Source organism: Nannospalax galili, unplaced genomic scaffold (assembly GCF_000622305.1).
Source record: "Nannospalax galili isolate Female #2095 unplaced genomic scaffold, S.galili_v1.0 scaffold633, whole genome shotgun sequence".
Taxonomy (NCBI): Eukaryota; Metazoa; Chordata; class Mammalia; order Rodentia; family Spalacidae; genus Nannospalax; species Nannospalax galili.
Window position 1 is genome coordinate 3,455,248 of NW_008336075.1, and position 25,768 is coordinate 3,481,015.

Here is a 25,768-nt window from a genome sequence, read left to right on the forward strand (position 1 = left end):
TCATCAGGCATTTTAAAGTTGGTAGAAGGTACAGAGAAAGCAAATTTTTCACAATCCTGGGGTTGTAGAGGGATAGAGAAAAAGCAATCTTTAATGTCTATAAATATAAGAAATAAACCTGAGGAAATAGCAGGGATCCAAGGCGGCCCCTTTAAGGGTGTACCCACTAGGGTCATTTTAGCATTGGCTTTATGCAAATCTTGCAACATTCTCCATTTGCCAGAGGCTTTCTTAATAACAAAGACAGGTATGTTCCATGGACTTACAGAAGGCCAGATGTGGCCCAACTGTAATTGTTCCTGTACAATTTCCTTTAAAGCCTGTAGCTTTATCTCAGGTAATGGCCACTGCTCCACCCATACTGGTGCCCCAGGGCACCACTGGATAGCTGGAACCTGAGGGGCAGTGGCCCTTAGAATTGGGGGTGAACCCGATGCTCTTTCTTTGGGTGCCCCCTGCAATTGGTATGGCAAGACAACACTTGAGTTGCTGAGTCAGGAAACCTATCAGACTCTTCAAGATCCAAAAGGTCATCATAAAAGGCCTTGCTATCAGTGGTTATGTAGGCCTGTGCATCCCCCAAAATATCTTGTTCTGTAAGGTTGGCTGATAACCCTGCTGCCACTGGGGTCGCACCTGCCTTTAGCTCCATCTGCATCCTGCCAAGGTGAGCCATTCTCGAGTTTCCTCTGATGGGTGTATCCTCCCACACCTAGGATTCGGGGCCCAGAAACTAGGTGCCATCGTGATGGACCTCCTCCTTTCTAAGAATGGTTCTATCAGCCCCCATGTCCACTAGGCAGCAAAACCTCCTGCCACCTATTTCAAGATCCATCTTGGGTAGTAAGTGCTCCCTCGGGCTGGGTTTTGGTGAGTGCTGCTCACCAAAGGGGCAGGGCCTCTCCCTGAGCCACCTTCCCCAAACTGGGCCTTTTCAGCTATTCTGGAGCCAGTCATGGCTCACAGAAAAAGGTGGTTTTGTGTTTTTTGCGGTTTTTTTTTTTTTTTTTTTTTTTTTAAATGTGCCTGGCAGCCATGGTCGCCTGTCACCGGCCGGGGGGTAGTCCCTGCCAAGCTTTTCCCTGAGACCCTGACTCGCGCAGGTTGCAGTCGTGCGAGCCCGACTCCCGCAGGTCACCGGCTGGGGGGCAGCCCACGCGCACAGGTTAGCTCAAGGTGGGTGCAGTGGGCATCTTTCGCTGCAGACCCTGTGCACTCCGCTCCACCCTGCCCTTCTTCCCGGGAGGCTCTGAAGCTGGCCAGGGTATCCCAGAGGTGCTGCTTGTTACTTTGGCTGCTTTTGGATTCACTTCTGTTACATTTCTGCCTTCTTCCTCAAACTCTTCCCATGATTACCATTCCAGGGTTTCTGAAGGCTTGTCAGGAGGTGGCACCGAGGGCTTAAGGCTCTCAAGCCAAAAGCATGCCTTTAAGGCCAAAATAATAGGGTAGAGGTCCAGTGGCAGATCAACCCCCAATTGAACCTCCCTTTGTCGAGCTAGACATTCCACATGTTCCCATGTATCCCCAGTAAAAACATTAGCCAAAGGTAGCCAGGGAGCTAAATGAATTGCCTCTGCCCAAACCTTTTGGGCTATGGGATCTGACAAATCCAATCACCTGCTTTTAAGCATATCTCTCAGCGCTTTAAGCGCTGGGTCTTCAAACTTAAAAATTGCATTACCCATTTTTAGGGTCTTGCTTACCCCAAACCTCCTCAATTGGCCCCAATCCATTTTTGCTTCTTTCTTAATTCTTTCTTTTCGCCTTCCTTTGAGTGCCATGTTGAGCGCCAGATGCCGGGGGTTCGAACCAGCGACCCCTGGTGAGGTGAGGATTGGGGATGAGTAAGCACGCCGTTCGCCAGCCCATGCTGCCCCCATTACCCAGGGACATTCAGACGTAATGGGGAGTCTTTGTCAGGCAGAGACTCATTTATTGCAAGTATTCCAAAGTTTATAAAGGCACCTGGAGCTCACCCCTCCCCCACGAGGGTGTATCATAAGGATGGTCACGCGCTGATCATGCACTCCTCAGCAGTGCAGAAGTATTCTTCAGACATTCAAAGCAAGCCAGGCTGCACCCCCAGTAAGTTCCTTTTGGACCTATGCAAGGTGGGGCCGTTAAGTCCCCATATCTCTTTCAAGAGACAGAGATAATTACAGAGTTCTACAAGTGGTCACACACAAAGATTGTGAACTGCACAAGTCAAAGCATTACATCAGGATGCAACCTCTATACCTAAAGCTCACAGAACATAGAACAAGGGGAGAAAAGAACATTAATGTGTGTTTCAATGTTCATCAATGAAGATCACTCATGAAACAGAGGGTCAGGTATGCCAAAGGTCACAAATGGTCAAAATGCAAAGAATAAGAGTCTCCAGAGTGTGGGTCCTTGAATGCGACTCCTATATTAAAATCTACCCACCCAGGGCTCAGGAACCATTGTGGAAGATGGGGCAGAAAGATTGAGCCAGGGAGGAGGTGCAGGACCACACAGAAATAGTCCTACAGGTTCCTGGGACCCTTCTTATATGAACATACAGCAATGGTGTCACCATGCACAAGACCCATGCAAACTTAAGCAGACAAAAAAATACAGTACAGAATGGTGAAAACGAACAGCAAGCACCAATCTTAGTGGAATAATTATTTGGCAGCTGATTACTGCTGGGTGAACAAGAGCTGATCTTCTTAAACGGAGGGACACTAGAGAGGCTGACTAAATCCCAGTGGATGAATTTGCATTAAGAGACATCTGGGGACACTAACTTTACATGATGGGCCTTAATACAAATGACAGAATGTATGAACTCCAGTGGGGTGGGGTATGGGAGGATGCCTAAAGGGAAGGGGTTATAAAGATGAGTTTTAGTATGAAGTACACAAAAATTCAATAAAAACATTTTTTTTTAAAAAAGTATGTGCTAGAAATTTTTTTTAAACAAGGTCTCAGATATCCCAAACGAATCAAGAACTCTCTTTGTAGATCAAGATGACCTTAAACTTCTGATTCTACTGCATACACCTCCTGATTGCTGATATTATAGGTCTGGAGCATCATGTCTGCTTAAAGCGGTGTTGGAGATCAAGTCCTCAGCAGACTAGGCAAACTCTGTCAACTGAACTATATCCCAACCCACAGAAACCTCATTTGACTGAACTCAAATGCATGAAATAGCAGACAGGGTGTTGAAGAAGTTACTATAACTGAATTCAAAGGACTGAGGAAACCATGTTTGAGGAATTAACTAATGTTGATGGAAAAGCTTCATAAAATTATGATGGTTAATGCCAAGACTCATAATTTGTTAATGTGTTGAGAATCAGCTGTTGAGTGCCAGCCCTAAACAGAACAGTTATACCACTTCTTCCAAAGCTCAGGGAACATCACAAAAAAGGGTGCTAAAAGAAGGAAGAGCCACAGGATGGGGAAGAGTGCAATGATTTTGTCCTGGTTGTTATAGTCATTAACTCACAACAGCTGTGGCTCCCTGCACAAGACTGGGCCCATCAACATTCCAATATGGTTGAGGGAGGAGCACACAATGCCCCAGTTGTCCTTGAGGAGACAGGGAGGTTAGTGGTTGATGAGGAAGGGGGAGCCATTTTCTTCTCTGGTGTATCCATTGGTCTGGGGAGACAGCTGTTTGTAAAGTGCTTGCTGCACAAGCATGAGGACCTGAGTTCTATAATCCAGGACATGCACAAAAACCCTGACACAGTGTATACCTGGTCTCCCAGCACTGGTGAGTTGTTTGTGCTCCAGTAAATTACTCCCATTCCTGCTCATGCAAGTAACTCTAATTAAATGCAGTGGGGCACAAAATTTAAAAGACTTTAACATAATAGGGGACTAGTTGGAGAAAAGAATGTGTTAAAGAGGAGTGGGAAGGGAATAAAAGGGGATAATGGGAGATATGAAAATGTCAAAACATTATTTGCATGCATAAAATTGTGAAGGAGTAAGGACTAAGAAAAAATGAAGTATAGAATAACATAAGACAAAATAAAAGATTGAAAAGCACAGTGGTCAAAATGAGTTCACTCGAATGACTCAGACAATTGATTTTGGTAGAACACACCAACAAATCTTGTAAGTTTGAAGATTCATGCAGATTGTGTCATCTGCAGAGCAGAAGGAAGAGACAAATGGAGAGATTGGGGGCTCTAGATAACTCAGTGTGCCAACTTCAGTATAGTGAGGGCTGCAGTTCAAAGGACAGGAGAGAAGGAAAAGAGCACAAAATATATTTAAAGAGAATTCTTGACTACTTCTGCAATTTGATACAGAAAATTAATCATACCCAAGAAGCTCAATGAACTCCAAACAGGGTATATGCAAACAAAGGTCTACTCCTAAACATAGCAGGGTCAAACTGTTGAAAGGCAGAATGAAAATCCTGAAGTCAGGGATGTGGTCACTGCCAGCGGCGGCCACTCCTCTGTCCTCATGGGTGCCACCCCTTTGTTCTCATGGGCATTGAGGCTGCTCCTCTGCTCACCCTGGGCTGAGGCCGCTCTTCTGCCTGCCCCGTGTTGAGGCTGCTCTTTTGCTCACCTGGTGCCGCCTTCTGTGGTTGCTGCTTCTGCCCGGTCCTGGACCCCAGGGCTGGTGAGAAGACTGTGTCAGTGGAGCCGCATTCAGACACAGGAGACCAGGTTCAGTGACACAGATCTGCTTTATTGCAGGAAAGCACAAGCTTATATAGGGGTAGTGGTCCAATCACAGCACAGCAAGTAGGATACTTTATTAGCATAACAGACTTAGAATCCTATTAGCATAACAGACTTAAAGTCCTATCACAGAATAGAGGGTAGGGAATTCCAAGGGTGGTGATTAGGGAGTGGTGAGCTCTAGGCATCAGTCTCATGATCTGCCAATGGGAGCAAATGTTACAAGGCGTTCCTTGTGTCTCCAGAGGTCGGGCTGTTGCCTCGAGTCTGCTGTATGGCTGTCAATAAGACTTTCACCCTAGGCTCAAGCCTGTCTCCCATACAGGGAGAGAGAAATAATTGATCATTTATATGAGAAACCAAAGAAGGCATCAGTATGTTGGTACAGGTCTGTAGTACCCAACACCTGGTAGGCTGAGGGAGAAGTGTTATAAGTTCAAGACTTATCTAGCCTATATGATTAGTTTAAGGCCAGTCTATGAAACTTTAGTGAGACTGGCTCAAACTTAAAAAGAAAACAAACAAACAAACTGATTACTATGGATAAGGGAGAGTATGTCTTACATAAGACTGACTAGACTCCAGTGAATGCATTTACACTGAAGAAGGACATTTAGGTACAAACATCTGAATGATTAAGACTCAGCATGTATAGCAGAGTGCATAGGGTTTGGTGGGGTAAAAGGGGTGGTATGGATGGGAGGATCTGGATTTGAGTAAGAAATGTATGAAATATAAAAAGTTCAATACAAAAATAACCCACAAAACCCAAACCAAAACAAAAAAACCTGGTCTGAGTAGATGACTCTTTGTAAAGTGCTTGCTACACAAGCATGAGGATCTGAGTTCTATAATCCAGGGCACACCCAAAGGACCCTGACACAGTGGCATATGTCTGAAGTCCCAGCACTAGAGAAACAGAGACAGGAAGATTGCTGAAACGTGCTGGCCAGCTAGTCTAGTTGAATTGGTGAGCTCCAGATCCAGTAAGAGACCCTGTTTCAAAACATAAGCTGGGGAGCTGAGGAAATGGCTTAGTTGTTAAGAATACTGGTTGTTGTTGCTAACAACCAACTCCAGAGGATCAGACACCCTCTTCTGGCCTCCTCAGGATTTGTACCACACAAGACATAGGTGCACTTATATACATGTAGGCAAAACACTCATACATACAAAACACAAATAAAAATAAATAAATCATTTTTTACAACGATAAGGTAGAAAGACATTGAAGAACACCTTTATCATCAAATTCTGCTCTCCACACATACATGAACATGCATGCACATGCACACATAGACACACATACCATTCTTTTAAATAGTAAAGAGGAGAGAGACAGAGAGAGCGAACAACAGAGAGAGTGAGTGAGTGAAAGAGAGAGGGTGCTCAGGAGTAGAATGCTTGCCCAGCATGCAAGAAACCTTGGATTTGATCACCAGTAAAGCATGAAAATTGAACTAATAATTTACATTATAGTTTTTTAAAAAATTAATATGATAAGCAAACTTCTTGACCCCCATAGGCATTTTACAACATGGATGCACTTACACACATGCAGGCAATACACTCATACACATAAAATAAAATACTTTTAAAATTTTATAGGAAATTCATCAGTCAGTAGATGGAAATTTAAACAAATTTTTCAAAAGTACCAGTTTTGTAATGTGGTACACTGTAGGTGAAAATGTAGTGATCTGTCAGACATAAATAGTGCTATAAGTGTTGTAATCCCATGTGTTCTAGATCCACTTCTGTTTCTTTCATAACGAAAAGCAACTTAGTGGAGGGTTTCACCTGGTTCAAAGTTCCAAGCTATGGTCCATTACTACAGGGAAGTCAAGGTGATGCGAACATAAAGCTGCTGGTCACAGCACATCACAATCAGGAGCAGAGAGAAATGAATGCATGCACGCTAGTGCTCAACTAGCTATCTCTACTCCTCTAGGATCCAGGACCCCAAACCAGAGAAGAGTTCCACCCACTTTCAGCTGGGTCTTCCTACATAAATTAACATAGTCAAGACACTCCCTCAAAGACTTGCTCCCAGGAGAACCTGATCTAGATAATCACTCATTCAGAATCTTTCCAGGTGATTCTAGGTTGTGGCAAGTAAAACTAAACATCCAGGTTGGCAAAATGATTCAGCAGGAGAAACTGCTTGCTGTCAAGCCTAGAAATCTTCAATCTGATCCCCAGAACCCACATGGTAGAAAAAGATAACCAACTCCTGAAAGTTGTCCTCTGACCTTCACATGCCTCCTTCGGTAATCAGACAGTACACACACCAGAAAAAAATGTAAAAAATTTAAAATCCAACTATCACACTAGGTAATATGCATTCTCTTTCTTCTAATTCCAAGGTCTGTACATCCCTTAGCTAAAGAGAAACTATGTCTGTGGGATCTGCAGCTCATAAGTGTGCTCCCTCTTCCCCCATACTACAATATTAGTGCAAAAGGTTCAACATGTATGTGGAGGAAATCACTAAAGATGAAACACTAAAATAAAAAAAACACAAGACTTTAATGAACAGTAGAAAGAATATTAGTGAACCTAAGGGTTTAACATACATTATAATATAAGGTACTGAATAATTTGATAATATTATATAATATTTCACATGATGTTATAATTGAGAATACAAGACATCAGAGACTTCAATATCCATTTAGGTGTTTCCAACCTTTTGACATCACAATACAATATTTACACATTTATACTTGAGAGCCATGAAATCAAGTTACAAAATAAAATCTCATGGTTTCAAGTAAGCTTGTGATTTTGTGTTGGGTGACATTCATAGCTTGGCTACATATGGCCCATGAGCTGTGGCTTGGACCCAGGTGGAAGAAATGAGAACTGTCAAAGCATCAGCTAAGCAAAGGCTAGAGGAACAGAGATTGCAGTAAGCATGGTCAACAAAGAGTAGTTTTAAATTTTTAAAATGTTTGTAATAGAAAAGGACTTAGAATATGAGTGGAAAAGAAAGAATTAAATATCAGAGGGAATAGCATTAGAGGTTTTTAAGATGGAGAAAATAGAGAAGATGCAGAGGAAAGAGTTACTATGTGTTATCAATAATTATTACATGATTGTAATAGACCATGGGTGACAAAAATTCTTATGTTACTTTAAATATCTCCCCAACTGGAAAGAGACCCTTTAGGCTGAAAGAACTATTAACGATGATATTTTTTCAAAACAAATATGAAAATCAGACATAGTATAACAAACAATAACATAATCAAATGATATCCTAAAACATCTCAGATGAGAGAAACATGCGAATTATTTGTTATGTATTTCATCAGTAATGTAGAAAGCTATAGTTTATATGAAATGAAATTCTTGAGTCATTCCTAAAATTTATGTAAAAAGGAATAATAAGGTAATTAAAAATTTCTACTTCATAAACTTTTTTCTAAAGGTGTAAACAATATCTACTCTCTTTTGTAGTGGACCAGCAACAGTGCAAAGTAACAGTTCCACCCTTGTCTGTCAGATGAACTAATGAGTTTTTTGTGCTAACTTACAGAGTAGGGGTTAGGGTTTTTTTCAGGTGTGTGGGTAACCTCAAAACAGCCAGCTCACTGAAAATTCTCACGTAATTTTTGGTGACAATTTCTCCATAGCTATATAGAGAGACTAGCCCCTTCTGTTGACTTTCCACACTGTATATACTCTACCATACCCAGAAACCACAATGCCATATACAACTGCAGCAGGCAGGTGCAGGAGAAAGTCACTAGAAAGTTTAATGACCCTCCCTCCACACCCTCCTTCTGCAGGAACTTCAATTGACCCAAACTTGAGGGTTTCATGTGAGTAATCACAGCTACTCTAATGAAGATGGTATTGGCTGTTTGTCCCAGAAGACAGTGGTCCACTCCAAATGCTAATGGCCCACTCCAAATGCTAATGGCCATACACTTAGGGCTTTTCACCAATTTAACTAGAAAAAACTCAGAAATTAGAATTTTTACCTTAAGAATATATTTTTTTCTGTTTCTACACAAGGACAGCAACACTCAGTAAAATGCTGGAGTTACATATGTCTGTGGGTTTCATCCTAGACATAACATCATATGATATTATAACCATGGGGAAAAGGATTCTCAAGTATGTATGAGCATAGCAAAGGCATATCCATCCCTTCATTATACTCATGATAAAAAAACATTTCAGAACTGGGTTCTTTCCTCAAAGAAAACTGGACAACTTTACAGAAGAAAGAAGTCTTCTGCCCTTGCTGTGTTACAGTGAGATACAACAGCATTATCTACAATGGTTTGGAAGTTTTTTTTAAGAAACTATCTCCCCCATAGCCCCATGTGGCCTGGAACTTGCTATGTAGACCAGGCTGACTTTGACCTTGCAGAAATTCACCTAGCTTTGCCCCCTAGTACTGGGATCAAAAGTGTGAGCCACCATTCTGAGCTGTGGATTGGGATTTTTTTGAACAATGGAAGATATTACCCTGTTCTCTAAGGAATGTGGTTGTTTGGTCTTTCATAGAGACCCTTAAATGATCAAAATTCCTTCATAGTCAAATGAAATAAAACAAACATTGACTTCCTGTCTGTTGTGGTTACTGGCCTTGTGGTTTTTATAGCTCTATCACATGTCACTGTGTGTAGAACTCTGTGGAACTCACTGAATAACAGCTACAGCAGCCTATGAAAGCACCTTCTTATAACCCTGTTTTTGACCATCACTAACAAGAAAACACTTATTTAAAGATACAGTAACCAGCATAGAAAGAAATGTTGGGTATAGGGAGATTCCTTAACCATTAAAGTATTTGCTGTGCAATCATGAAGGCCTAAGTTTGATCTACAACATACATTGTCTAAAAAATTCCAGTGATCCCACAATGGAGAGACAGAGATAGGCAGATCCCTGAGGCTCACCAGCCAGCCAGCCAAGCCTTCTAGTTGAGTTCCAGGTCAGCAAGAGACCCTATCTCAAAAAGTAAAGTAGAGTGCAACTGGGGAATAACAGATCTTAGGATCTGAAAATTGGACAATGTTGCGTTCTTACTCTTCAAGTTTATTTCAATTTATCTTCTCACCCACTTCCCCTGTTTATGGCACTCAGGGGAAAAATTGCCTCTGCTTCAAGACTTATTGTGTTATACATACTTGCAACATGAAAATTGTTAATTCTTCTGGGAGATTTTCCCCTGAGGCCTGTAATTTGATTTTGAAATGGATGAGATGAATGACAGTCCTTCATTATCAAAATCCCCTTAGGAGGGTAGTTTGACTTGCCTTATAAATTGTGACTGTCATGTCGATTTTCTCATTATGACTCCACTAAAGGGTGGTATTGACTTCCTTGTGAAAATTGAGAATAGATAAAGCATAAACTGTGAAATGTTTGTCCTCAGACTTCGTTTTCAGTGTTCTGCAGCAAGGGGAACAGCCACTTTCCCGTGGTTGCGGCTCTAGTTGCTTGCCCTACACCTTGCTGATTCTGAACACCCACATGCCAATATGGCTGAATAATAAGTAAAATTGTAGTTACCCTTAATGAATTATTAGAATTATTTTTATGTCATCCTATATTTGCCCATCCTTATATTTCATAAATTGTATTACATAAAAAGCTTGCATTCTACATCTTTATAAACATATTAATTAAACAATAAAAAGTTTATTAAATGTGTTTAGTATTTGTTATTTATTTATTGTGTGTGTATGTGTGTGGGTGTGCATTATCTATAGTGTGCGTGTAGAGGTCAGAAGACCAGATTCAGGAAGTCTGTTCTTTTTTCTACTACCTGGGTCCAGGTGATTTAACTCAGATTTTCAGGCTTGGCAACAAATGCCTTTACCTGCTGAGCCTTTGACAACAGTAATGGGTTTTCATTTGCCATTTTCATGCATGTATACAGAGTATGAAGGTAATGTTCACCCATTTACCTTTTTTGTCTCTTCCCATTGATCCTATTTCTCTTTCTGGTTAGTCTTCCTCATATTTTCATGTCCTTTTTTGCTTTTTAAGTTTAGCAAACCAATGGGTTTGATCTGGGTTGCCAACAGGAACACAGAAAAGATATTTTAAAGTAGAACAGGCAACTTAGGAACAACTGACTAAAAAGCCTGCCCATCCTCCAGCAACTATTAACTGTCTATATATAGATACTCAAGGAGGTGCGGAGCCTCATGATCTCCTCCTTGGTCCACAAGGGAACATTGATGGGCCTAATCTTGGCAGTTCTTGTGTAGGTAAGGACAGTTATCAGTTGTTGAGAGATCCAGAGTAGAACGTGTAACTGTAACAATGACAGATCAAGCATTTGGCCAACACCACCTAAACAACAAGGAATGAAAAGACTAGCTTTGATACTAAGCCTTCCCAACAGAACTCGGGGAATTTCCCTGAAAGCTATGTTTTCTTACAGCAGCATCAATACTAAAGTTAAGGTTTCAAATTTCAGAAAGTGTTTGCTGCTGTCATCTATTGTGGGAGTCTTCCAGCTTTGTGTTTTTGTAGTGTGTTCAGACCATATACACTTTAAAGGACCATACATCTGTCTCATTTCCAGTTTGAAGGAATATAATACTAATTCCTTTGAATTGGTTCCAACACCTCTTCTCTCCCTGACATTCCAAGCTAGATTTGGAGCTGGTTTCCCCTCCCCTCATTTACTGTAGTTTCATCCCAGGACAATTCCTCACATTAAGATAGGATGATGAAGAGTTATCAACAACTCCGAATCTACCTTCCAGATGGTTAAGACAGCATTTCTTTCACATTTTATACCATGCAAAGTTTAAGTCACCAGCATGTGTGTTTCAAATGGGCATCCCTAGTTCCCAACTGGTTCTTCCATCTAGTAGTTCCTAGTGTTGATCCCAGACTTGTGGCAACTGTCTGAGTGAAGAAATTGGTAAAAATTCAAATTCCTGGGGTAGTGATTTATATTTTAACAAGCCCATGGTGACTTTGGTTAACAATGAAGAATAAATTTTGCTGTGCAGCAATTTCCTCTGAACTCAATCCTGGAGGGTAGCTCATTAAGATTGAGGAAGTTTAAAGGAAGACTCATTAAGAATGAGGAAGTAAACAACTCACAGGGGTCAGGAAGTTTCTGAAACTTACCACATTCACAAGGACCCTTCCTGCCCATGGTTATAGAAGCAGTAAGGACTGCTGAGAAGAGGCTCTCCAACCTGTGGAGCTGCCTGTAGGTCATAAAGAGAGCTCCAGGGTTCCAACCTTTACGAACGTCACCCATGCTGGGCTTTCAGTGATGCACCTCCCTTTGAGTAGTCCATGCTGCTATAACTAGCCATACGCATACCTCTGTAAATACCCAAATAAACTCATTTGTTCAGTTAGCTTTTCCTGTTACTGTTATTTTGGTCTGTTACTGAGATTGATTCTTTATCAGAAGTGAGTAGACATTTGTTCATGTCTCCACAGGAAAAATGTCATAGTACATTTCGATATACAAATTTCCTCCCTTATTTCATATATCAGCTCAGATTTTATGATCAAAATTTAACTTTCTTCCTCAACTCATAGTTTTCTTTGAGTCAACTAATCAGACTGTAATGGAGATAAAAACCATAGACTGTGTGTGGACTGGAAGGTGTGTTCAGTGGTAAACTGCTTGCCTCCCAAGCACCTGATTTTGATCTCAAGAACACACTTAAAACCCTGCCATAGGGACATGAACTTGAAAACCTAGAGATGGTGAGGTGGGAGGAGGTAACCTGTAGATCCCTGGAAGGTTGCTGGCCAGCTATCCTAGCCTACTTGGCAAATTCCAGGTCAAATGAGAGACCTTGTCTCAAACACAAAATGAAAAGCAACTGAGGAATCACATCTGAGGTTGCCCTCTAGCCTTTATACGCATATGCACATATACACACTTATGCACTCAGGCCTGCACATGCATACTTCCCACATGAACATGCACACACATATACAAAGGCATAAACTTCACACACTCTGAGTACAGGTTAGTGTGATTTAAAGTTCACTCAAATATTGATTATCTCTTATCTTTCAGGACCAGTTCTTCAAGGTCGGTGCTATGATATGTAATTGTGTAAAAATATTTATATAGAAATATAACAAAGTGGGAAACATTAAAATTGAAATTATTTTGTAAATGGTGTCGTTTGTACTAAAAGGTAATGATATTTAAGAATTGTTATTATGACAAGTGGTAATACATGAATATAAATGTCTGTGAAAATTTGTGTCATTTCTGAGTTTTAGAACATCTATATTGTCTGTGGTGTTGCTGATAATGCTTTACAGGAGACAGAGAGAAAGTTCCTTACAGGTATTTATTCCTTATGAGTATCACAAACAGTGGTCTGAGCATTTGATCACTAAGAAATGTTCAGTAAAATAAATTAGCTTGTAAACTTTGCTGTTCATTGGCAGTGTTTTCTTGACCAAATTATGATCTGTGTAAATGGCCAAAAATTAAGATGTGCACATTGCCTGCTCATTAGAATGAAAGCATACTAACACACAAGGAAGCAGGTGAGCTAGGAAGAATTCTGATACCTTTTATCCATACATGTGAGTGTAAGACAAAAATGAAATCCATTCATTAAGATCTAAAAAGGGAAGAGCAACCTAAATGATAGCAGTGTTAGCCAAGCTGCAATTCAGGAGAACTGAAACCATCATATTCAACAGTAGATTGGGAAGTACAGAATGGGTCAGAACAGCTTAAATATTATCTAGCTATGCCTCTCACTTTACAAACCATAAATTCAATATCTTCTATACTCACACAGAATTACCCCCTGGTTATCCTTCCTCCTGTCTGTACAATGGTTTTGGGGACAGTGGCCAATCCCTGATGATCATTCAAGACCCTTAACTTCATCACTTGAGCAAAGACACTTTTTTCTGACTAAATTCTGATTAATGCCACATTTACCAGTTTTAGGACTTAATGTTTTCATACTAAGAATCTGGTAAGAGGACATCATTTAAACCACTACGTACTCTTTTGTTGGTAGTTGCTTTTGTTAAAATGAACACAAATTAAATATGTGAAGTCATGAAAAAAGGCACAGAAATGTGTGTAATGTCCAAATTTTCTTACTATGTGTTTGCTTTAAGGTCAAGAGAACTAAAAGACATTCCTCAAGGCAGGGTATACTGCAAATAGATGCTTCTCAAACCCATTTGGTTTTCAATATACTATTATCATTTCAGGGTCTCAGAGATACATTTCATTAAATCATAATTGCATTAGTCTCTCATTTTGCTTTTACAGAAGGTATAGAGTGATTGCTAGCAATGGGGTTATCAATAGGTACCTTGATAAATGTGCAAATTCATTCAGTCAAAATATTAGGATCTGGGGTCTCAGAGATGAAATGATACAGTCTTTATCTTTGAATCCAAATTACGAAACTTCTTGTGAGAAGGCAATTATAAAATAAAACTTGTTAACATGGTGGAAGCTATAGAGAGCATTGATAGTAGTCAGTTAAAAAAGACTTGGCATTTTCCAGCTTGCAATGGAAAAAAAAAATCATGGGAAATGGCAGCACCTAGCTGATGAAGACTTAAATCAGAGTATATCTTTGCCAACAAAGAAAAGGAGAGTGCTTTGAGTATAAGAAAAAGCAGGTGCCGAGGTTGACAGGTATGGGTCCACACCTCGGAGCCACAGAGAGGTCAGAGTTTTGCAAGCATAAAATTTGAAATGTATGGGCTGGCAAGATGGCTAAGCACATAGAAGGGCCTGTTGCCAACTCTGATGACTTGAGTTCTAGCCCCAGAACCCCCAGGGTGGACCACAAGTTGTCCTTTGACCACCATATGCACGGTATCTCATGTGCACATGCTCACATAAATAAATATAGCAATTAATTGTAATTGTTAATTGAGATGTGTTTATGAAGTGAAATTAGGGAAGTGTTAACAAGATCCAGATTGAACTTAAATCTGATTGCCACAGGCTATTTTGTTACTACTAATTATTCAAATGGTTAAAAGCAATTTGATCCTAAACTGAGTTTCTTATAGAGTGAGTTCTATTTTGTCAAGGCTGGGTAGTACTTTTTAAAAGACTGTTTTGTTGATATACTACCTATGGATACCAAAATTTAACTACACCTTATTTGATGTGGGTGTTTGTCTTCTTATGCGTTCCTTTATGTGTGCTTGTGCACATGAAGGCCAGAGGACAATCTTGACTGTTGCTCCTCACCTCCTGAACATCTTGTTTTGTTAGATAGTCTACTGGTGGCCTGTCACTCACCTATTTAGATAGGCTGTTTGGCTAGTGAGCCTCAGGAATCTTCCCATCTTTGGCCCTGCAGAATTGGGATTGCAGGCCACTACCACCAAGCCCATATCTGTACATCAGTTGAACACAGATCCTCAAGACTACAGCCTTTTACTGACCAAACTGCATTACCTGATTTACATCCTCTTATTTTTATGTCTTTACAGTTTATATGTTTTCCTTAGTTATCATTTCCCCTAAAGTCATTTGAGTTTCCTTACTTAATCTTTCCCCTAAACACACTGAAAACAAAAAGAAAAATCCTTATATGTAGATGACTTGATAATATTTTCCTCATTTCCTGACAGACAACATAATACTACACAGAGCTACACGATCATATATAAAGTGACTTTCCAGTGGTCTTTCAAAAACTGAAATGAATTGGTTTACTTGGGCCAACTGTGTGGTATTAAACACCCAAAAGGAAAGTGTAACCAAAGATTAAAGTGATCAGTATTTCTTTAAGAGTTCAAGGGATTATACTTCTCAGACATTAGGCTTAAGTTTGTATAAGATGTTATTTAGACAATGCCTCACTAATGATTTTGTTCTTAATAAGAAAATGCTGCTCAGGTGGCAGACTTCAAATCCTGATCTAATCAACTCTGAAGTCCCTCCCTACCTGCAACCAAAAGACAAAAAACTTATTGTTATCCAATAATTAAATGATGGCTAAATTTCTTTTCTTGCCTTATCTAGAGGTCATTTGGGAGGGAAATCACTCTGTGATTCTAGTCACTCCAACAACTATAAAAGTGCCTGAAAAGCAGATCTTGAGTCCAGCCATGGCAGCCAAAAGAAAAACAAGGGGAAACCCAGTAGAGAAATGCTTTTGGAAGCCCTCATCAAGAAACTCTGATTTGAAAATTCGGTCTGTTCTGACTCCCCCTGGTTCCCTGCCTAGAATTTGTGCTTAACTATTCTTGCCTTACTTCTCCTTCCCCTCCTCAACCCACTGATATCCATCCGCCTCATAATAATGATTATTGCATGCTTTTAAATTTTTTCAGGTCAGGACAGAGTCAATGAGAGGTCCAAATGGTCAGTGAACCAGATGCTCTTAACATAATTCCCTCAGGTCTCCTACCACCACCTGCCCGCCTAACCATGAACTCCAGAATGATGTTCCAGACTTTTGAGACCACACCCTCTTTGCCAAAGTCCCTGTCCAGGAGGAAGTAGCTAAAGAAAGACCACTGTCACCCCTCATCATCAACAAAAGGCTGAAATGTTAAGAGTCCTGGAAGGCTCCTCAAATGGTGGTGCAGCTGGCATATTTTAAAGTGGTGGGTTCAAATTTAGCCCTAGGCAAGTCCCGCTGCTTACTAGGGGACCAGCCAATCCTGAGCTGAACTGCCCAGCGTACATCATGGAAAGTTGCCCAATCACCTGACTGCCTATGAAAGGTTTCTGACTCCCCCTTGCACGCTTCTGTTTTTCTCTGCTGCTGTTCCTAGCTGCTGTTCCTTTGCTTCCCCTAGCCCCAGCCCAGCGGTTTGTTTGCTCTCAAATAAAGTGCTGAGCGCCCCCCCGCCCCCCCCCCCCCCCCCGCGCGCAAGACTCACTATTAGTCAGCGGTAGCTTTCTGTGACATGAGCACTGTAGATTCTCTTGTTGTCACTACACACATAACAATTTTGAGAAGTAGGTTGTAAAGCAAAAATAATGCTTTCTGTTTTCAAATAAACCGAAAAATGGAAAAAAAAACTGAAAGCAGGATATTGTCAGAATAGACATAATTTAAGATGAAATGATTTTCAGTTCGTTCACTAAAAGTTAGGGCCTCAATCTTTAAGCAAAAGGAAACAAATGAGAGGCTCCCATGGTCATTCTACAGTGCTCCATGGAGAAAAAGTCCAGCCCCTGCAGGGCAAGAGAGGTCCTGAACACCAGAGATGTCATGTTGGGGCTTCCAGAGACTATAATAGAATTTTCACAGGAGGAGAGACAGAAAGAGGGAGGGAGGGGGAGGGAGAAAGAAAGAGAAAGAATATCCCGTTTACAGAAATGTTCAGTTTCTGGCCGGGATGTGCTGAAAGAAGGTTCAGTATGGGCAGGGTTGGGGGGGGTGAGGGGGTGAGAGGTGAGGGGTCTACAGATCATTCAGAAGTTAAGAGTGCTTTCTACTCTTCCAGAGGTTCTGAGTTCCGTTCCCAGCATCCATGGCAGGTGACAAACAATCACCTGTTACTTCAACTTCAGGGTATCTGCACTCATCTCTACTCATATACACGCACACACATACACACACAAATAATAAATAAATAAATAAATAATATTAAAATCTTTAAAAACAAGGGAAAATCCATTCTCATCTGCATAATTGAGAAGGAACTACCTTAGAAATTCCCAGACATCACACTGGATTGGGGAAAACTTCTACTTCAATAAGCCAGAGAGGAATGGTATCAGTTTATTTTTTCCTAATATTAGAATATACAGCCATAAAAATATTAACAAGAATTACAATTCAGTGAGAGTTACTCACTATAAGAATCTAAGATTAGTTGCATATTGAAAATTTAATTATATGATCATGTCAAAAGCTTCAAGAAATATGTTTGATGAACTAAAAATTAGTTCATGGAAAACAAGTATATATTTTCTTCAAAAAATTAACTTTGTAAAGATCAGTGCAATTTTTATTATGTATTTGTATGTTTGTTTATGTGCTATGTTAAGTGCTATGGAGGCCAGAAGTGGGTGTTGGATCCCCTGGACCTGGAGATACTAGCAGTTTTAAGCTGCAAATACCGGTGCTAGAAACTGAACCTGGCTCCCTCTGTAGGAGCCATCTCTCCATCCCAGAAACGAATTCTTTGTCAATAATTGAACTGTATGCAAACTCAATTCCATTTCTTTTTTCTAGTCTACCAACAGATGATCGAATATAAAATTTAATCCAACAGGACTTGCAAAGTCATTAAGAAAATTGTGTATGTTGAAAGGATCATGCAAAGTAACTCCACTGATAAATACCTTAGGGCTAGGGACTGAAAACTTTTCCTCCAACATTGGGAGTAAATTGTGAATATTTATTCTTACCATAGTGCAAAAGGCTGAACAGCAACATAATAAGAAAAGCAAAAACTTCCACTGAGCCTGCTGGTGCGAGCTTGTGATCCTAGCACTCCAGAAGCTGGGGCAGGAGGGTCACAAGTCTGAAGGCAGCCTCCGCCACATAGTGGCACCTTGTTCCAATGCAAACACTGAACAACAACCAAAACAACTATAAACCCAAAAGACACTAAGAAGGGAAAGAAGTAAACACACATCCATTAAGATGACATAATCAAGTAAGTGGAAATTTTTATGGAACCCCTAAAACAAAATGAAAACTTTTATCTAATTTAATGTTGTGGCAGTACATAAACTCATTAAAATAGGGTTGCTTTTCTACATAATAGCAATATAGAGTGGAAAATAAAATTTATTGATTTATTTAAATTTTATTACTTTTATGTATGTGTAGAGGGGCGTATGTGCCAAGATACAGATGTGGAGGTCAGAGGACAAGGTATAAGAGTTAGTTCTCTCCTCAGTCATGTGTGTCCCAGAAATCTAATCCAGTTGTTCAGTTTGGTGACAAGTGCCTTTAACTGATAAGCCATCTGCCCTCTGGAAAATAAAATTTAAATCAATAGAATGTGTAAAGCTATAAAAGAAAACATAGAAATACAGTTAATAAAATGTGAGAACTGTGTGGAAAATATTACAATCATTGCTAAGAGAAATGAAGCAAATCCTGAAAGAGATGACATTTGTGAACTAGAAGTTTCAGTATGGTTAAGGTATTCATGTAACACTCTAGACAAAACCCTACAGGAAAACTACAGAAAGAACTTTGAAAGTTTTAGAAGATTAGATTTTGATGATATCAACTGCAATAATCATCATGGTATGGAATAGTTGTAAAAACAATACTAGAGGCTAGAGATTGCTCAGTGGTTAAGAGAACTTTATGCTCTTGCAGAACACCTGAGTTTACGTCCTAGCACCCAGCTCATAAGCCCCTATAACTCCAGCTCCAGAGAATCTGACCCCTTCTGACTTTTTCAGGCACTTGTGCTCATGTGCACATACCCATACAGATATACACACATACATACACAATTAAAAAGAAAGTCTTTAAAAGCGAATGAAAACATACATCATTAGAGCTAACAGAGGATCTTTTGCCACACGCCCCAGTTCTGGGCTACAGAGATCTTGGAGCTGTGCCTCATGCTCTGCATTGCATATACTTCCTTCAGGCAATGTGTTCACTCATTGCAACCCAACCAGGTAGTAGCTTCTTTGGCTAGCTGCTCCATAGAACAAAAGTTGGTCTTCCAGGGAAAGCCAGTGCTCTGCCCTCAGTTGCTTCAACCTGGACCTGCCTAGGCACTTTTGCCTAACTGGCATTAGCTGAGCTCCCAGCCTTACAGATCCAAACAGGGCAAACTTGGCTCTGGTCCTATGGGATTCTGGACCGATCCTCACACCTTTTCCCAGTGACTCTTGCACCAAGCTTCTGCTCTACCAGCCCTTTCACATGGAAAACCAAACCAAACAATAAACAGCAAGACTGTTCTTTTCTTTTTTACAGAACCTCATTTTCCCCTTTTTTCATTCCATTCATTCACATTTACATAGCACCTCCAAACCCTTTGCACAGTGTCCAGTGCCCTGGAATCACTGCGGAACTGTGTTTTCCCATTTTTCCTCTGAGACTACTCAGGCAATTTGGGGGCTTTGGAAGTTGATAGACCACCCTTCCACCTGTTCGGTTGGTACAAAATCAAATTGTATCCAGGTACTTACCAGTCCTGATGTAACAGTACTCTCTGAAGTGGTTTCTGGGCCTTCAGGTTTCTTTGTGGTCCCTGGGGTCCTTACCCTGGCACAGTGGGGGTCCTAACCCCCACAATCCTATGGATCAATGGATCAGCTGGCTCCAGGGGCGATCCTTTCTCTCAGGTTTTGCAGGGCTTGTACCCTGGTGACAAAGGAGACAAAAATGTCCTCTTTCAGTCTCCAGAGAGCCCATTATATTGTAGGTACTATGTACAGAGAGATACCAAGGTGTTCCTTTTCTACATGAAGTAGTTTACATTGCTGACCTTTGGCTCCATGGGTCAGTGCCCAAAAGACAGAAACTTTAACAAAGAAAGATTCAGTCTTTTAAACTTTCTGTTACTTTTCCTTTACAGTTTGATTTCTCTGTCTCTTTTATAGGTCTCTCTCTCTCTCTCTCTCTCTCTCTCTCTCTCTCTCACACACACACACACACACACACACACACACAGACACACACACACACACACAAACACACTCATACACTGACTGGGTTCTCAGAGCTACAAGGTCATAACAGGCAGAACAGTGCAGTGACCTTGGGCACAGACTATGTTGCACTGCTATTTCCTTTATGCTTGGAGTGTTCGTATCAAAACTGGGCATTTGTAAAGAAACCAGAAGGAAGTGGGAAGAGAGAAGAAAGGCACGACTGATTTGGGCAGGGCAAGTGCATTCAGTCCAGCTGTGAGAAAGAGAGGCCCCTGTCCTGCGAGGCACCCTCCTGGTGACCTTATCTCAAGGAAATGGCTTTTGGGTTTCCCCAAAATAGACTGTTGATTTGTTGGGGGCAGTCATAAGTCTCAAGTGGCTGGAAAAAGGATCCACAATTGTCATTTTAGCAAACATTCTAAAGAAAGGTAGTCAAGGTCTACTGTGGGTATTAGCTGGAGCGAATAGATTCACCCAGATGATCTGCGTTTTCTCAGGCATTCATTTTGGTAGAGATTTTTAATTTGTATCTATGTATGTGTGTGGGGAAGTCTATGTGTACCAGGGGCATGTATGTGTGCAGGTGCACATGCACAGATGTACATGTACACCTGGAAGCCACAGGACAACCTCAAGTGTCATCCCCCATAAAGTGTCATCCACCATGTGTTTTGAACAGAGTTTATTGCTGGGTCCTGGGCTGCAGGGATGGTCCCATCTCCAACTCAGGGATTAAAAGTGAATATCACCAAATCTTACTTTTAACATGGGTGTTGGGGATCAAATTCAGGTTGGCATGCTTGTAGGCAAGCACTTTACCAACTGCGCCATTCCCCAGCCCCTCATTTTGCTATGGTTTATTGCCTTTTACTATGAAAGCCATGGGGGCAGCACAGAAGGACACAACACCGAAAGCATGCTTGTCTGGAGGATGACCAGCTAGACAATGGTGGAGGGGAGGCTGGATGAGCTCCCTGTGTGATACAAATGCTGTGGCACTGCTTAGTTCCCCCAACACAGATCCTGGCTTTAGAAACTCCAAGTGCTGGCATTGTTTGGACAGTATTAACAGGATATTTACAATTGTTATAAAGTTGGACTATTGAACTTTTTTCAAAAACATTTTGACTTGTATTAGTCTTAATAACCCTAAATTTATAAGTGCACACCCCAAACATGTAAAAAATCAATACCTGATCCCAGGCCTCTTCTGCTTCTAGAACTATATACTTAGGTCCTTTCTTATTCCATATGGGAGATAATGTCCACTAGGCAGAACTATTGATATCAGGAAAAAAAAACAAAATTAAGAAAATGTTGGCTATTTTAGTCATTTCTTAAGCATCTTCTTAAGTAATATGTTCTGGTATCGGTGTGTCTTTGACATAATTGTTATATATTTGGTGTAGCTATCATGTAGATTAGCGTCTTTGAGAAAGCCAAGTGGAGCTGGGGAGATAACTCAGTGGATACATCTCCAGCTGCACAAGAATGACAGTTGGAATTTAGAACCTTAGAACCTCAGAAGCTACATAAAAGCCAGACAGGTGTGGTGGCCTGCTTAAAATCCCAGAGATCAGGAAGTCAATACAAGGGATCCTCAGAGCAAGCTGGCTGCTTAGACTTGGGCAAGCACTGGGTTCAATGAGACATCTTGCCTCCGTGAATGTAATAGAGAGCCAGAGACATCTGATTTTAACCTCTGGCCTCCATACACATGCACCAGACAGCATTTGCACACAGGTGAACATGTACACACACACACACACACACACACACACACACACACACACACAGAGAGAGAGAGGCACCACAAATCTCTCACACGTAAACCCAAAAAATAAGAAAAGCCACATGGTAAGTCTGACTTACCTCCTGCATAGTGCCAACCACAAATCGAGATTTGGATATGCAGATTCAGTTAGATGTCCTCAAAGATTTCTTATACCAGACACTGAACAAAGAGACTGTACATCACAACATGAGTGGACTTCTGATGGTATCTTATCTACAGAGTTGCCACAGTGCCAAGCCTGTAAACATGAGCCTTTTACTCCTTAGACAGCACAGTCCATCCTTTATATCCAGTTGCTTCCTGGATGCACAATTATGAGCTGACTTAGAGGCAGTCTTCTTAATAAGAATGATGGTATAGATATGTCTTTTCCTGCTTCTCCTTTGCCTAAGGCTTGGTGAATGTGATGGTTAGTTTTAATTGTCAACTTGACACAATGTAGAATCATCTGGGAAGGTAATCTCAATAAAGGATTATTTCAATCAGATTGATCTATGGGCACATCTCTGGGGGATTATTTTATATTAACTGAAGTGGGAAGACCTAGCCTGAAAGTTCATAGTACCATTCCCCTATTCTGGGCTCTGGATTGGATAAAATCAGAGAAAGCGAGCTGAGTGTTAGGCTATATGCATTCATTTCTCTCTCCTCTTCACTATGGATGTGATGTGACCAGTTGCCTTTAAGTTCCCCTCAATGATGGACTGAGACCTGGAATTGTAAGCTAAAATCAAGGCTTTCTCCTATAAGATGTTTTGGTCAAAGGATTTTATCACAGCATCAGAAATGAAGGTAGGATAGTGGGGTGGAGGCTGTATGGGTGGTGGAGTGTGAACTTAGGCATGCATTTACATTCTTTTTATTTCTGAGAATTTCAAACATGAGTATTTTATTTGCATTATTTCCATCTCTTCCTGTCCTATTCCAACTTTTCCCATGTCCCCCACCTCCCTCTCAAGTTCTTGGTTTCTTCTTTGATCACTATTGCTACATATATATATGAAAACTGATTCTTTCTTCTGGGACATCAGTTGGTTGCCTGTAGCTCTTCATATTGAGGTGAGACCACATAATATTTCCCCTAACCATATTGGAATATTAATTGTTTTTGTCACTATGCAGGTCTTGTTAAACTACTGTACTGTTGGAGATTTTAATTGTTTAGGCTTCCCTATATTGTCTAGAATGTATTAACTAGCATGAGGTATCTTGTAGCTCTGGCTCTTACCTTCTTTCTGCCCTTTCTTCCATGATGTTCTTAAGCCTTAGATATAGAGGTTTCATTGTAGATGTGTCACTTTGGGCTGGGCACCTCACAGTCTCTTACTCTCTGCTTTTGACCAGTTGTGCTGGGATCCAATACAGAGCATTGTGCCTCCAGGCAACCACTCTACAACAGTTTCTCTCTATCCCCAAGAAATTATCTTTTAATGCATATAAAAAACATGAATACAGGGGCTAGAGACATTGGCTCAGTGGTTAAGAGCACTGACTGCTCTTGCAGAGGACCCAGGTTCGGTTCCCAGCACCCGCATGACAGCTATAAACCATCCTTAACTCCAGTTCCAGGGGAATCTGAACCCCTCTTCTGACCTCCTTGGCATTGAATGACACTGGTGCATTCACTACATGTAGGCAATATACTTATACACATAATAAAATAAAATAAAATTTAAAAATCATCAAAAACATAATACCCTAATAAGTAAGCTCAACAGTATACTATAACTCGAATTGAATGATTCTATTCACATAAATCATGGATCAGGAGAAACTACCTGTTATGGTAGAAAAGAAATCCTAGCAGAAGAGTTCTTCTGTGGAGAGAATTCAGTCTTGTTACATGATCACTTGCATGGCCTTGCACAGACAACAGTTCTCTCATGAGTTGTGATGATCCGTTACCCAGATCTTCCTGTGAGCTCCTGTGTTGCATTTACCATCCAATCTAGAAAAAAATTTCTAAAGTTGTTACAAGGCTGATGATAAGCTATTATTTATAGAACCAAATAGAAACATTGGTCCATGTGTCAGGAAGTCTAGGAGATGGTTCCCAGTTTTCGCATCAGCCTTTGCTCACCCAATATGGAAGAAGATGAGAAGTCACTGTACTTGACACACATTTTAAAACTCCACTAGTTAAAACTGTTCATTAGATTCATCTTGAGGGGGCTTGTCTCTTTCTTAAGGCAAACTTGCCAGCAGGATAAGATGTAGAGTTGGACATGTGCGTACACACACACACACACACACACACACACACACACACACAGAGTTAATTACAATAATGAAAATACAATAAAATGCAGAACTTGAAAATCCTAAAACATTTAATGAGCCTCCAGAAATACTGTTATTTTATTTTGTAGCCTTGGAAAATAAATTTTAATTTTTAAAAATAAAACATATAAAAAGCTCAGCATCCATGCACATGCCTTCACTTAAGAAGCAAAGACTGGTGGATCTCTGTGATATTGAGGCCAGCCTGGTCTAAATAGAGAGCTCCAGGCCAGCTGGGGCTACAGGGAGAATCTGCCTCAAAAATAATAATGCCTCAAAAATAATAAATAAATAAATAAATAAATAAATAAATAAATAAATAAATAAATAAATAATAAATAAATAAATAAGTTAATTAACTAAATCAAGTATAGAGCTAGGGGGATAATTCAGAGGATGAAGCATTTGTCATGCAAGTATGAAGACCTGGTTCTGGATTCCTAGAACCCACATAAATGCAAAGTTGGTGGAGTGGCCTATGTGTACCCTGCTTGGGGGAGGTGAGGAAAAAGGATCCCCTAAGCAAGCAGGTTAGCAAAATTAACTGAATTAGCAAGCTCTGGGTTCAAGTCAGAGGCCCTGTCTCTATATGTAAGGTAGGGAAAAATCGTGAAAGACCACAGATTTCAATTTCTGACCTCCATGTACATTGTTGCACACGTGTACAAGTACTCCTCACACAAGTGCACCTACATACATGGAAACATGCATATATGCATGCACATAGTACACACACATACACATGCAAACATAGAAAATAGATGCTTTTATAAACTATTAGAAAAATGAAGACATGCCAGTGTAAATTTTAATAGTTGTATAAAAAGGACTTGTAAGACACATAAAATTTTAATTACAAATAGAAATTTTAAATTACAAATTTGAATTTTAATTACAAATTTTAATTACAAATATAAAGTGCCTCTTAAAATGGTTTGAAAAGTCCTTGCACTGCAATATCTTTTGAGGTGCTATCACACTGAGGAAACGAGAATAGGAAACAAAGTAATACTGCCTTGAAATCTCTTTCAATTTATTTAGAGAGAAATGCTGATTTTTCACCTCATCTCAGGAGATGCAAAAAGATGATGCTCATTAACTGAAAAGACATTATAGGACAGTCAGAAATAGCTCTGAAAGAGTCCAGGGTGAGAGCAGGTGACAGGATCTGTGCTTATGAATGGAAATATAAAACACACCATTTGTTTCATAACCCCAGCAGTCGGGTCCAGGCAAGGGTTTCCAGACCATTGGTTAGGCAAATGTTATCACTTTCTTCCTTTCCCTTTTTATACCTGTTAGAAGACACAGGTCAAAAGCAAATGATTTTTAAGCATCAGAGAGTGTTAAAAATGATACAAAACAAGAATCTAGTGTGATTACAGAATAAAACAATCCTTACTAGCTTAGAAAGAACGCAACACAACCAGTTCATTCTTTATAAAATAATTTATTATTAAT